This window comes from Hyperoodon ampullatus (genome assembly GCF_949752795.1).
Source record: "Hyperoodon ampullatus genome assembly, chromosome: 2".
In the NCBI taxonomy this organism is placed as follows: domain Eukaryota; kingdom Metazoa; phylum Chordata; class Mammalia; order Artiodactyla; family Ziphiidae; genus Hyperoodon; species Hyperoodon ampullatus.
In genome coordinates, this window is record NC_136915.1 from 70304944 (window position 1) to 70320216 (window position 15273).

Consider the following 15273-nt stretch of genomic DNA (forward strand, 5'->3'; position numbering starts at 1 on the left):
CTTTATTTCACAATCAACATCATCTTAACAATGACAGTGTTTCTTATAATTGTGCAGAAAACAAACTTAATTGACTTTCATCTTTGTGTATTTGGAAGGCAAAATGAATCACCCATCTGATATATGACATGACAAGTTAGATGTCATATTCTGTTAAAGTAAGTTATATTTGTGCATCAAAACTTCAGAAATCAATGGTGGTCTTTTTTTCAGATTGAGTGGCACTAAATTCTTCCTAGTTTTTCAAGAAATTTGACATTTTGTATGAAGACTTAGCTTGAATCCATAATTTTATTGTCCATTATTATATGTCTGTAACTGACAAGTAAGAAAGTAAACACTTGTTTGGTCTGAACTACTCAGCTTAATTCCGTTGTGGTTCCATACATGGGCTCTAATATTATACTCTCTTTCGGGCCAGAAATACCTTTCCTCTATCCATTTTGTAAGCAACATTTTAAAACAAACTTCTTTGGTAAACCTTCTGCATTTCTTAGTCAGATGCTGTGATCAGATGCACAAATTCAGTTTCTCACACTACACATGTAATGTGTTTATTATTGTAATTTACCCTATATATATTTGTTTGTTGTCAGATGTCAGCTAATCCTTGTTAGTAGATTGGTGCGTTTTCTATATTTAATGAATTTGCAACAATGCTTCTGCTAGGAAAATATAGTCAATGCATTTATTTTATTAACAACAGCAAAAATATCATCTAGTTATTTTAAATTACCTGGTAACTAATAAGTATTAGCCTAATTAAATAAATCTAATTTTTCATCATGATTTTCCCCCTGTAGTAAATGTGAATTCTAGAATTTGGTGACCAGATCTTCATTAAATTTTGGGCCAATTTTCCACAGCACTTCTAATGGTATCAGTTTAGTCTTGTTGAAAACTACATATAATTTTATTTAACAAAGAAACAAATACAGTTAATCCCCATAATTCACAGATTCCATATTTGTGAAGTTGCCTACTCACTCGATTTTATTTATAACCCCAAAGTCAATACTTGAAGGCTTTTCAGATCATTTGTAAACGTGTGCTGAGTGGTCAAAATTTTGAGTCATTTGACTGCGCCTGTTCTCAACTGAGATTGAACAAGGCGAGGCTCTTCCTTCTTGTTTTAGGTCTTACACTGTAAACGAGTTTTCATTTTGCAATCTATTTAGTGCCACTTTTTTTTGCACTTTTGTACTTTTTTGTGGGGAGAGGATTTCATTGTTTAAAATGGCCTCTAAGCATATACTGAAGTGCTATCTACAGTTTCTAAATACAAAAAGCCGTCATGCACCTTAAGGGGGAAAATACATGTGTTAGCTAAGCATCATTCAGGCATGAGTTATAGTGCTGTTGGCTGTGAGTTCAATGTTAATGAATCAGCAATATGATATATCCCAAAAAAGGAAGAGAAAATTCACTATTCTATATATCAGGCTGCTCCAGAAAGTGCTAAAGTTACACCTATGGTGTGTGATGAAGCTATGGAAAAGAAAGAAAAATGACTAAGTTTGTGGGTTTGACTGATTAAAAACAAGATAAAACAAACAAAAAATCCCCAAAAAACAACAACAAAAACATAGTGGACAGCGTTGTTTTTGGGGTACGTGGGCCTCTCACTACTGTGGACTCTCCTGTGGTGGGGCACAGGCTCCGGACGTGCAGGCTCAGCGGCCATGACTCATGAACCCAACCGCTCCGTGGCGTGTGGGATCTTCCCATACCGGGGCATGAACCCGTGTCCCCTGCATCGACAGGTGGACTCTCAACCACTGCGCCACCAGGGAAGCCTTACAGCGTTGTTTTAAGACTGAAAGTCAAAGTAATTTATGGTGATGTTAGCCAGAGTCAGGAGAGTAGTAAGCCCTCCTGACTGTGTGCTGGCTGGCTCACATGTTTCTTAAGGTGATATAGTATGAAAAATGTAAAACTTGTAGATGGGGCAGGTTCTGAAGATCAGGAGGCTGTGGAAAAATTTGGAACATACCTGTTATGTGTAATATAAGAAAAAGTTATGTGGAAGAGATGGTTTTCAATGCTGATGAGACTGATTTGTTTTACAAACATGTTGGCAAATGACCCACAAGCCAAATGGTGTTTTGGTTGATGAAATGTGACCAGAGGCTTACAGACACCTAACCCAGTATTTCCCCTTAGAGCCATAGTTCAGTATTCACTACTTCAGTTTTTATGGTACTCTAGATAACATAACTACCACAAATAATGAGAATCTATTGTACATGAGTAAATATCTTCCACTGTGTTCAAATGTTCTATGGAAATTTAGAACACAAAGCTACTATTTCTCATTATTATAAATAACCATGTAACTAAAGTTAAAATCTCTTCTTTAATCACTGTTCTCTGTATCATTCAGTTTATCTGGGAGAAACCAAATTATGTAGACTCTATTGGTATCTGAGTAGTAAGATCAAGGAAGCTACAAAACATTTTCCAATCAGAGAGGAAGCATCACCATGATATATACTTCCTGTATTAGTCAGGTTCTCCTGGATTAGATGCAGTAACAAACAACCTATATGTCTAAGTGACTTACCATAATATTGCCACCTTGGCAAAGGAGAATGAAACATGATATGCCACATGGTATGCCACATGCCAATTTTTAAAACTATGTCACATGTCTAGAAGCACATGTTATTTCTTCTCTTTTTTTTTTTTTTTTTTTGCCAAAGAAAATCACATGTGAACAACAGAGCAGGATATTTGGTGAGCAGTAAAATAGTGTATCATGTTTCCTTAAAAATCATGAATTAAAAAAAATAGCAATGTGAAAAGAATGGTAGTATGAATACAGCATGCCACCAGTTGTGTTGACTCAAATTCCTTTATTTAATACCAATATCATTTACTATGCAAATCTAGTTATTATAACTTTCCTACTTAAGCCCATTCTCCATCATCACCAGGATAATCCCAAATTCACTAGCCTGCTATCTATGTCACCCCATAATGTGCATTTTATTTCCTATGTCTCTATATATCTTGTCATTTTCTGCTTTCATGTTATATGCATCTGCAATATTGATAAAACCCAAAATGTTCCATGCCTTGATGCTTTTGGTCATGCTGCTTCTTTTGCATAGAATGCATTTTCTATCATTCCCTCTTGGCTTGGTTAATACCTTCTTTTGAAACTTCCCTTCCTCCTGCCTGTATCCCATTCCAGGTGGAATTGTTTATCTCCTCTTCTTTGTTCTCCTAATAAACCATCCTTATCATGGATTGTAACACATAGTATTATTATATATATCCAGCAGACTGTGAGCTTATTTATTGCATAGGAACTTGTGTCTTAATTACATTTGAAATATGTATATTTCATTTGCAACACTGACCATACTTGAAAATTTATATTATTTTGGTAGTGATTTGATGTCATATTCAAAGCTCTAGAGGACAGAATCCATATCTATTTTTGCTTATATTTGTATTTTGCTCATCATAGTATTCTGTGCACAGAGCACATGGAAAGTAACAAATATTGTTGAACAAATGGGTGAGAATCAGAAGAATGACAAAATGCCCAAGTCCATTTCTATGGTGAACTTCAATGTGCCAGCCACAAGCAAGGAGGGCACATACCATGAAAAGTACATAAAAACAAAATAATAATTTCAATAACACTTAGCTAAATTCTATTTGTCACCTAAATTCTTCTCTAAATTCTCTTTGGTAATAGCCCCCAAGATATTGAATATACTGGTTCTTTTCTCTGAATATCTTTCAGACCAGTACATTGATCAGGAGCTGATCGCTATTCAAAGCTGGGAAATTACAGTCATCCAGGTTTTCCCAACATCCCAGCTCTCCTCTCTTATCTACAGATGACCGACAAATGGGGTTTTAATGCTTGCGGTTTACTGAGTATTCAGAGTACACAAAGTCACAGGCTGGAGGACTCTAGTAAGAAACTTTCTTAGTAAATTCAAGAAAGGAAAATCTTCTGTAGACACTAAGGCTAAAGGAATCTGAGCAGTAGGAAGCATTAGCACTGAATTCTAGTAAAGGAAAATGTGAGCCAAGGAAACAACAAGAAGAGGAAGTTAAACAGCAGGAGACTTTAAAGAGGAAACACAAATACTATGGTCTACAGCCCAAAATAAGGTAGGGAAACAAAAGTCAGAGAAGAGAAGGGTAATCTAAACAACAAAGATAAAGAAAAGCAAAGAATGTGAAAGGAGACTAACAAGAAGTTAAGTACTTGTCTTTCAACAGAAAACTTGGGAGTCCTGAGAGAGAAGGAGACAATCACAAAGCAAAGGCTAAAAAAAGGAAATTAAGGAATAAGTATTGACACATTTCATAAAGGAAAACAATATCCCTACTTTGGATTAGAAGAAAGATAGAGAGTTAGGCTTTCTCCGTATAAAATCACAAATAAGAAGAGAAGCCAGGTGGGAAGCAAGAAGCTGTAATGATACTATTATTAGAAGATTCTCTTTTAATAAGTTCTGATAAAGATTCTCTCCTTGACTGAGCTCTGTCAGGCTCCTTTGAACTCTCTTCTCAACTAGGCCTTGATTTTTGGACTTCCATGTTCATTTCTACATTGTTCAAGTTAGCAAGGATCTTGCTAAGCTCGTTTAGCTGGAATCAGAATCCCCTCTTATTCCCAATGTTTCCTTTTAGTAATTTTTTCTTCACTGATCCCCACACTGTTCCTTGGTTATAAAGTCTACTTGTCCTTGTTGTATTCTGAGTTGAGCCAGATCTCTCTTCCCTACCACAAAACCCCTCCCACTGTAGTAGCTCCCCTGTATACCTATAGCAGTAGTTCCCCTTCAATAAAATCTATCTTACTTATTATTACATTATTACTTAGAGATAGCAAGAGATAAGTATAACCAGCATGCAAATATAGGGCTGGGATTACCAAGAATAGAAAAGAGGACACCCAAACGCATAAATGTATTGTGTTCAAGGAATTACTTTGTAAAGCATTTCTTGGAATAAAGAATATATATTTTTAATGCAAACTACTCTAGTAAATGGTAGTTAAGTTCACAGATGAAATTCCCAGCATATACTTGTCCTTAAATGCAACTGAAACAATTAGTTTTGTCCTGACAACTTTAGACTCTGAGTTATCATTATTTGATTATTAGTAGTATTTTTATTAACTCATCTGGATCACTGGTGTTTGAAGACATAAGGATGAGTTTGAAGAAAGTGAGGAAGTAGATGAAAAAATCTTGGTAAATCTAAGTGGAGTTTGAGTTTGAAGAATTTTGAGGGACTTTAGAATTTGGAAGCACTGAAGCTTTATTTCATTTAACTTTAGAAGTTATTAATAAAAAATATTTATTAAACAACATCTATGTACCTGCACTGATGCTAGGTGTGAGAAATCCCAAGATGAGAATACTCTATCCCTGCACTTAAAGAACCCAAATCTAATTATAACTCTGTCTTCTCCATAAAGATATGTTATGAATTCTACTCTTTAGCTGTGGCTCAAGTTGTTTCATGGTATGTAACTGTCTGAGGAGAGGACAAGGGAGAAGGACTGGGAGAGGCAGAAAAAGTTTTTTTTGTGTGTGTATTAAATAGGTGAGAATTAGGCTAGACAAGAAAAGAAGGAAGAGGATGGTATCAGTTTCCCGGGGCTGCTGTAATAAATTACTACAAGCTTGGTGGTGACTTGAAACAACAGAAATGTATTCCCCCAGGTTTCTGGAGGCCACAAGTCTGGGTGGACAACACTCCCCCAATAGATCTAGGCAAGAGTCCTTCATTGCTTCTTCCAGCTTCTGGTGTCTCCAGGTGTTCCTTGGCATGTGGCCACACCACTCCAATTTGCATCTTTATCATTGCATGACCTTCCTTCTGTCTCTGCGTCTCCTCTTTTGTTTCTCATAAAGTCACTTTTCTTTGGATTTAGGGTCAATTCACATACTCCAGGAGGACCTTATCTCAATTTCCTCAACTTAATTGCATCGCAAAGACCCTTTTTCCAACTTAGGTGACATTCACAGATTCTGGGAGTTGGGATATAGATCTATCTTTTAGAAGAGCCACTACCCAAAGAACTACGGGAGTTAAAATAGGAATCCTTTGTATATGACAATAAACATACAAAGGATAATCCTTTGTAGTGGAGTGATAAACCAAGTATAGGAAGAAAAAAATACCAAGGGAAAAAGTAAAACAAGGAAGGGCTTCTGGAAAATAAGTGGGCTATGAGAGAAGAATGAAGCAGACTCTTCTCTATAGCTTTTACTTGGTGTTACAACTGGTCAAGAACACTGGTTGGGTTCAGAGAAACCAAAATGAGGTTTTAAAGGATGTGTAGTGCTTTGGGGGTTGGATGTAAAAATGTAATCATGTGTCTAGTAGGCTCTTCCTCTATATTGGAGTATATATTTATAAATCAGAGGTTTGCTCTTCATGGAGTATCCTTGAAGTAAAACAAAGGATTTCCAAACTAGCTGATTATCAATCAGAATCATCTGGAAAAGAAAGAATCCTGGGATACTCCCCCACTCTAACAGTTCAGTTGATTTGGGAGTTACTATCCTGCTGTACAGCAGGAAAATCAGAGACAAATAATGAAATGTAGACAAAATTGTCCTTTGAAAAGCTTTAGCCCTGCTTATTGCTTAAGAGTAAATGAAAATATAGCTGCATTTCTATAACAGTGTTTGAAGCTTTCCAGTCTTGCATTTCATAGTAATAAGCAAGTGCCAGGTAGTTTTATATGTATAGACACACTAACTCAATCAAGTGTTTGGAACAAAGGCAGCTGAATGGTATTCCTCTACCAAAACAGCAGGGGTAGTTTCAGAGAAAGTGACCACTTTTGCAGAGAAGCATTATATTATAAAGAAACTTGGAAATCTGCATCAGCTTTTGGAGGCATGCTGAATTAAAGTTCCCTTAGGAAAAATAGAATGTAAGCTAAAGAAATACATATCTTTGTTCTTTGTCTTTTCTTTCCTTTCAAGTTGACAGTAGCAGCCTTATACACAGCAGAATCATTGTGACTCCCAGCAGAGACCATCCTCAGTTTACATTATACTTGACGCAGTAATAAACCCACGTGTTTTCAAATGTTTTTTTCCCATCTAATGGCTATCAGCTTTCAAATCTGTCCAGCCTGCAGGCAAATAATACATGGTTGATTTTAAATGAAACAAATTATATATTAGTTCCATAAAAATAAACATGTGCACAAAATATCATATTAACATTTGCCTCAATTTGTACAATGAGATGTGAAGCTCTTTCTTCTTTTGAATTTGACAAAGCACCCAGGGCTACAGTGTGAAACTTCAAGGTAGTGTTAACTCTCTATAGACACTAGACCTCAGCAGGAGAACTACCTTCAAAAGGAAGGATTGGAAAGGACACGGATGAATAGGTTACTGAAAGTAGGTGGGGATGGAATTATTCTTGCTGGAATACTTCTGTGGCCTCTTTAAAAAGACTGGATTTTGTTTCTCTAACTAATACCCACTATGTTTAGTTGCATCTATGATGTATGAATCCCCCAAAAGCTCTACTCTGAATTATGAATCATATTTCTTTTTCTTGCTTCAAATTCTCCAGGGCAGACTGAGGTAGATGCATCTCTGTAACACTCTTGCCACTTGCCTGCCTTATAGATATCTGTTTCAATAATAGCTGACCTACAGTTGGGAGAAGAAATTTGAGAGAAAGTCTGAGGATCAGAGACAGGAAACGGATGGCAGCCACACTTTATCATGGGCACCGGAATGGGATTTCCTCCATTGAAGTACGTTTTGAGGACATTGAAACTGAACATTTTTACACCCTAATGCTCCTAGGGTTGGCGTCTATGGAATATCACATACAAAGGAAGTTAAGTTATCACTGCTTTAGCAGAACATTAAAAAGCATTGCATTGCATTACCTATGTGTGGTCGTGCATGCATATATACATGTGCATTTTTAATTATTTAATAAGAAGGTAATGAAAGTATAATTGGGAAAAAACAACAGGTGGAAAAAAAAGATAGAAGATGGGGCTTAAGGCCCCCAAAAAGAAAAGAAAAATCTGAATATTTGCCTAAATCTTTCCTCTTGCCACAAAAATTGAACCTAAATTTCAGTGTCTGATGTCCTCTTGATAACTGAATGCTGGAAGATATACTTTGAAAGACTTGGATGTTAATCTGAAACTAATTGAATTCTTTTGAGTTCAAAAATTGGATCGGAAATCTTTTAAAAGTAGGCTTTCTCATGAGATTTCCATTACTTCTATTCTTACTGATAAGCCACAGGTATCAGAGAAACATCCATTTGTGTGCTATCTTTGGATCCTTCACTACAAGAAAAGAGGTACAGGAAAAAATGGGGTTTGTTTTGATTCAAGTTTCAGAGGAAAGTTTCAATCAATTGGAATTTTGTGAAGCCACTCTAGTATAACAACTTAAAGTCTTTATTAGGCACTCGTATGATGTTACCTTCAGTGTAATATGCCAACTTCAAGTGAGGGAGTTGATCTGTTCTAGTGGAGAGGGTAGAACTCTGGTCGAGTTCCTGACCTATGGAATTTACTTTATTCCTCAGCTTCCTTACCTCCTTGTGAAGTTAGTTACTTAAAGAGGAAAACTCTGTAACATGATTTGAGTTACTTGGTCAAAGTTGACATTTATATATGTGATCTTGTTATTAATAATTAAAAAACATTTTATATATGCTGGCTGTGAGATCACTTTGTCTTTTCAGGTGGAGCAGCTTTGCCGGAGAACTAGCTTCTGATAAGGGAATATGCATAGATGTTTGTTTCTGCATGTCCTGAAGAACACATGTATAAGCCTCTTTCAAAGAACACTTGTATACTTTTCTCATGAAGTGCTTAAGAAATGCATATTCTTCTTCCTTTTTTCACCTTGAGCATGGCTCTGCCAGGAATACTAATTTCCTATCAGCAGAGGAGCTTTATTTGGCCGCTGATGTGATCTAAACACTTTAACGCTGAATTATGTCAATGGTCTATTTCTTCTCACTCTGTGCCCCAGTGCCACACCTGCCCAGTAAAATTACAGTGACAAGGGAGTAGTGTTTATCTTTTGTCTGCTGACAGAAAAAGAGTCAGTGATACAAGAAAAAAAGGATGGACAGTAAGCTTGTGTTTTATCCCTCTTGAGTCCTCTTGGAGACCCTAATTAACAGGATTAAACCCCCTTCCTGAGAATTATCAGTATATTTAAAATATAAATTTACACTGCAACATCAACCCTAAAGGCAGAAATGGAAAATAACTGTTAAAGTTTCTAAGTCTGAAATAAGAAGGAATATTTCCCTCAATCAATTTCTATATTACAGTTGGTAAATAAAAATATCACTAGGGAAATGTATTCCTTAGAATGGCGTACACCCTGTGGCATGGTATAATGAGACTGGATATGCCACAGACACTGAATAACTAACAAGCTGATTAGGAATTCAGGTTTATTAACCATGGTAGCAGGGATTATTTTAAGTACATTTTACAAAAATAATGCACAGTTACGTAAATTACTTTTTTTTTGCATGTTTTCTTTGTGAAAGATAAATCTTAGAGTGCAGTCAACTTTTATATATCGTGTCTGATTTATTTCAAAGACCACTTTGCTCCTCTAACCTGGTGCTCTACAGAAGTAAATAAAAATAGAGTACGTAGCTTTATGTTTTTCTAAAGGTCACAATCTAAGACATTGACATTCTACTACTATGCTTAAGAGGTGATACATTCTTTTGTAAAATCTATGGCCTATTTGTGATTATACACTAGTAGGAAGGAGTTATAGTTATATCCTAAGAGCAGGGAGTATATATGGGAAGTGAGAGAGGCATTGAGATTCCTTCACTATATTGTCCACCATGTCCAATAAGTAATATGTTGAAATAAAATGAAAAACAATGCCATCTGTCCTTAAGTGTTGTCATTCTGTATTTTCTATTGTTTACATTGTTTTTTGACTTAACATCACAGCTAATTTCATTTATCATTTCCATGGCAGAGATAAGCAGATATGAAATGTAAAGTGTTTGTTCTGGTTATATAAATACTATTGATTACATATGGAAATTACCATGTAGTCCTAACCATCTATCATGCAATTGTCAGTTAAATAGAAATATGCTACTATGGTGTGCACACAAGTACACATACACACACACACACACACATTTACTGTTAGAGTACATTGTGTTGGGCCAGAAGATTCATGGATACCATCATGGAAGAATCAAAATCACTGATCAGAGAGAAATAAAAAGTCTAAACTCATTTTTTTCATTTACTATTTTTAGCAAATATTCACTGAGCACCTAATATGTGCCTGGCATGTTCCAGGTACTGTAGTTAGGGCAGTGAAATGAAAATTTGAGAATTCTTGGTCAAAAAGTATTAAGAATTACAAGGTAAGAACAGAACCCTACAACAAGCTCAGAGCCCTTGTGGGACCCATGGGTCCCTGTGCAGCTACACAGATATCAAGTCCATGAGGCCAGTCCTTCTTTGGCCTCTAATATTAGGGTGTCCTTAAGGTTCTGAGGCTGAAACCTGGAACATTTTCTCTTTTCTTTCCACATCCACTCTCCAGGTGATCTCACCCTATCTCTTGGGTTTACTCCCATTATATGTTGATTATTTCTGAATTTTTAATCTCCATACTGTACCTCCAAACTGAATTTCCACTTGTATGATCAATAAGAACTTCAAACTCAACATGTCCCAAAATAAGTTCCTGATTCTCCTTTCAAAATCGGCTCTATCCACAACTTTCTCCAAGTCACTTAATGACAGCTCTGTTCCTTCAGTTGCTCAGGCCCCATACTGTGCTGTCATTCTTGATATTTCTCATTCTCTAACTTCTCAGCCAATTATGTTAGTCCTACCTCCAAAATCCATCCAGATTATGACCACTTCTCTTTATACCCACTACCATCATTCCTGTCTAGGCTACCATAATTTCTCACCTCGCTTATTACAATACCCTTCTGATAAGTCTCATGCTTTTCCTGTTGACTTTTATCAGACTTTTCTTAACATACCATTCAGAGTGATCCTATTAAACATAATGTAGATAGTGTCATTCTTTCTTCAAAACTAATGGGTCCATGTATCATTCAGCATGAAAGGCAAAGTTCTTATTATGTGATCTACAACCACATCCTAGAGGTTCTCTGCTCATCCTTACAACATTCTCACCTGTCTGTGCTCACTATTCTTCCCTATGGGTTTCTTCCTGTTCCTTGAACATATAAGGAACATTCCTGTTTAATACCTTCGTTTATTCTGTACTCTTCCTAGAAATTTCTTCCTCTAAATATATTGCATGGCTGGGTCTCTCTTTTTCTTAGATATTTACCCAAATTTTATCTTCTATGGTAGGTTGAACTATGCCTCCTCATCAAGATGTCAATGTCCCAATTTCTAGAACCTGTGAATACTTTGCCTTATGTGGCAATAACAACTTCACAGATGTATTGAGTTAAGGATCTTGAGATGGAGAGATTATTCTGGATATCCAGGTAGATCCAATGTAATCACAAGGTTCTTTATAAGAGGGAGTCATGAGGACTAGGGTAAGTAGTACGACATAAGACAATGGGGTAGAATAATGTGAAGAAAGGGAGTACCACCCAATAACTGTAGGCACTTCTAGAAGCTGGAAAATATAAAGAAACAGATTATCCCCCTAGAGGTTTAGTGACCTCTAGAACTGCAAGAATAAAATAAATTTAAATATTGTCTACAAGGTCGTGTGTTTTCTCCTTCCAGTTTCAGCTGGCTATACCAGTACAGGCACAAAATAGTAGAGTCAGATCTAACAAGTATTGTTATTTTGCCAAGGGAGTGTGTGAAAACGAGAGAAAGACAAGGGAGCTGAGAGTAAAAACAAGATACAATGATGATGATGCATTATGGAATGTAACATATAAAAATAAAACAATAATGATGATGCATTATGGAATGTAACATATAAAAAGAAAAGAGGACATGAAGAGGATGAAGAACAGTGAAAACATGGCAATATCAATGGATTCAAGGTACAAATGTGAGTGAAGGATTTTTGGAGGTAAGATAGAGGGAATGGACAAGAAAGATAATACGAGGTGAACACAAGGTGGGATGTTTGAAACTGAAATTGTGGATAGGTTACAGCTGTTCAGAGTAATAGGGATGATAGGATGACTGTGGGATGGTGAAGCTGAAATTAGGTAGAGACCAAGTTCATTGTAGGAAGAGAGGTTGTGGACTCAAGGGGATAGGACATTGAAAGGATAATCTGTGTGAATATTGTGGTAATGAGCACCAATAAGAACAGTGTTGGAAAGAGTTACCAATGAGCCAGGTGCTAATGTATTTACAGAGTGAGTGCTATTAGTACCTGGAGGACTGGCAGATAGCTACAATCTGGAGGGCAGTGGGTGTTTTGGTCTGTAATGAGCTGGAAAGGCAAAAAAACAAAAAACAAAAAACTGATAAGTGAGGCAAAATGGTTTGGAAGTAGCAATGTGGAGAAAGGAGGAAATATATCCCATCTCCAAAAGTCATACTCTGAGAGAGAAAACAGCCACAATTTGAGAGAGCTTCATAAAGAGCTATATCATTGGAGAATAAGTATCAGTTACAGAAAGAAGGTGAAAAGACAACTCACAGACAAAATTGAGATTAATGATGATCTTGATAATGATGAAGCCCTTTAAAATACCCTTTTGTTGAAGTGTGGCATACTTTAATTCATTTAAAAATATTAAAATCATATAGGATATACTCTGTAACCACAAAGGAATTAAATTTGAAATAAATTACCAAAAGACATATCTGGAAAATCCCTAAATAATTATAATTAAAACAACACATTTATAAATAGTTACATGGGAATTAGAAAGCATTTTTACCTGAATGAAATAAAAGCACATACTATCAGAATTTGTGTGATGAAGATAAGCTTGGATTAGAGGGAAATTTGTAACTTTAATGCTCATATTAAAATGAAGAAATATTTTTATATCAATGATCTCTTTCTAATACAGGAATCTAGGGTAAAATCAAATTAAGTCAAGGTAAGTAAAAAGAAGATATTAATAGAGATCAGAAATCATTGAAAAAGAAAATAGATAAAAAAGAGGGAAAAGTAACAAAAAATATGAATAAAGTAAACTTCATCAAAATTAAACATTTTGGTTCTTCAACAAAAATCATTAAGAAACTGATAGAAGGTTGATTTCTTAGAATTTTTCAGTACATATATCTGTAGTTTTGTTTCCAGATATAGAAAGAACTTTGGAAGTACAAAAATAAGAAGAAAAAATATATAATAAACAATGAATCAGATTAAAAACATATTTCACAAAATAAGCTATATGAATGATAAATAAACACATGTATTATTCTCAGCATATTTAGTAATTAAAACTACAATGAGATACCACCTACATACCCACAAGAATGGCTAAAATTAAAAACATGAACAATATCAAGTGTTGGCATGGATAGGGAATTATTGAAACTCATGCACTGCTGGGGAAGTGTAAAATTGTACAAACACTTTGGTGAACTGTTTGATTGTAGCTTATAAAGTTAAACCTACAATTACCATATGACCAAGGAATTACACCTAGGTATTTACCCAAGAGAATAGAATCATATATCTGTAAAAAGACTTGTATACAAATGTTCATAGGTATTAAAAAAAAAAAGTCAATCAACAAGTGAATGGATAAACTACAGTAGATTCACACAATGTAACATTACTTAGGTGTGAAAAGATATCAATACTAATACAGGAACACTATGGAAGAATCACAAAAACATTCTGAGTGAAAGTAGCCAGACACATAAGAGTACCTTCTGTAAATTCCATTATATGAATTACAAAACAAACAAAATTAATTTATAATGATGGTAATCAGATCAGCAATTGCGTGGAGAGGGAAATGGGAGTCATTGGATTGAAAATGTATAAGGGGACATTGTGGGAGGACAGAAATCCTCCCAAAGTATATTGATCGGGACAGTGGTTACACAACAGATACATTTGTACAACTCATCAATTATTTATATCAACTATACTTTAATAAAGTAAAAATAATGAATTGCTTGATATTTGCTATTTTACTGTATAACAAGGAAACCAGGAAGACAAAATAAATATTTTTGTTTTAAGAACACAAAACATCACTTTTATTTTTTGTCTTTTATAATTCTTGTGTTTGGTAATTTTAAATGAAAGCTAGCTTTGTTTAATATCTTATGGCATTTTCATAACCAATACAACATAATTATTAAGAGCATTTCTATTAACTTGATAATGCAGATCAACTTTTAATGAAAATATGTTCTTTGGTTCTAAAACATGTCTAAAGGAAATTTTACATTTTTGGAGATTTATTCTCGCTTGGTGGCTAATGAGCTTTAACTAAGTTTAATTACAAATTTTATCATAATGATAAAAAAAATAATTATCTTCATCTCCATGCCAACCACCACCCCCAGGAAAAATTAAAATTGATTTGTTTTAAGAAGTAGATAGTGGAGGTAAATACGATGATTGAATATAGCATCATATTCTATGTACATTTCTCAGTATATGGAATATTTAAATTAAGCTATAATAGAGCACCTTCAATGCTCTTGGCCCAGTGACTCTGTATAACCCTGAATGATGTTTTTCATCCAAAATCATTTCTGCTTTTTAAGAATTATTTGTTGCTCTAGTAGCCTGCTTTTGATTTTGATTCTTCAACTTTCAATTTGTTGGTTGCACAACATTGTCTTCACCTCTCTCCTCTCATCACCAACCAAACCCACATGGGTGATGGGTGTGGTCTTGGAAAAATACCACTTGATCTTTCTGGATCCCCTGGGTGATAAGATGCTTTGTTTCCTTTGCTTGTATCTTGAAAACGATTTCCCTAATCTTATTTATTGTGACTAATCTGTCCTTAAATGGATGATATCATATTTTATGTTAAGAAAAGCCCTATCTGTCTTGTTTTTTTTTTCTTTCTTTCTTTCTCCTTCTAAATCATTTCCTTTAGTCTCTAAATATAGCTCACTCTGCAAAAATATTTTCTTAATGTCTTGTAAAATACGCCAAATAAGAAGAGATATATTTATCTTTTTACTTTTAAGACGTAAATCTCTTAGGATTAGTGAGAATATACTCTGCATGTTGTACTGTATCTAATTCTGTGTAATTGTGCAATAAATATTAATGGGATTAAGAAAAATGAATATTGGGAATATTCTCAATAAAAGAACAATCACTCTATCTAAAATGA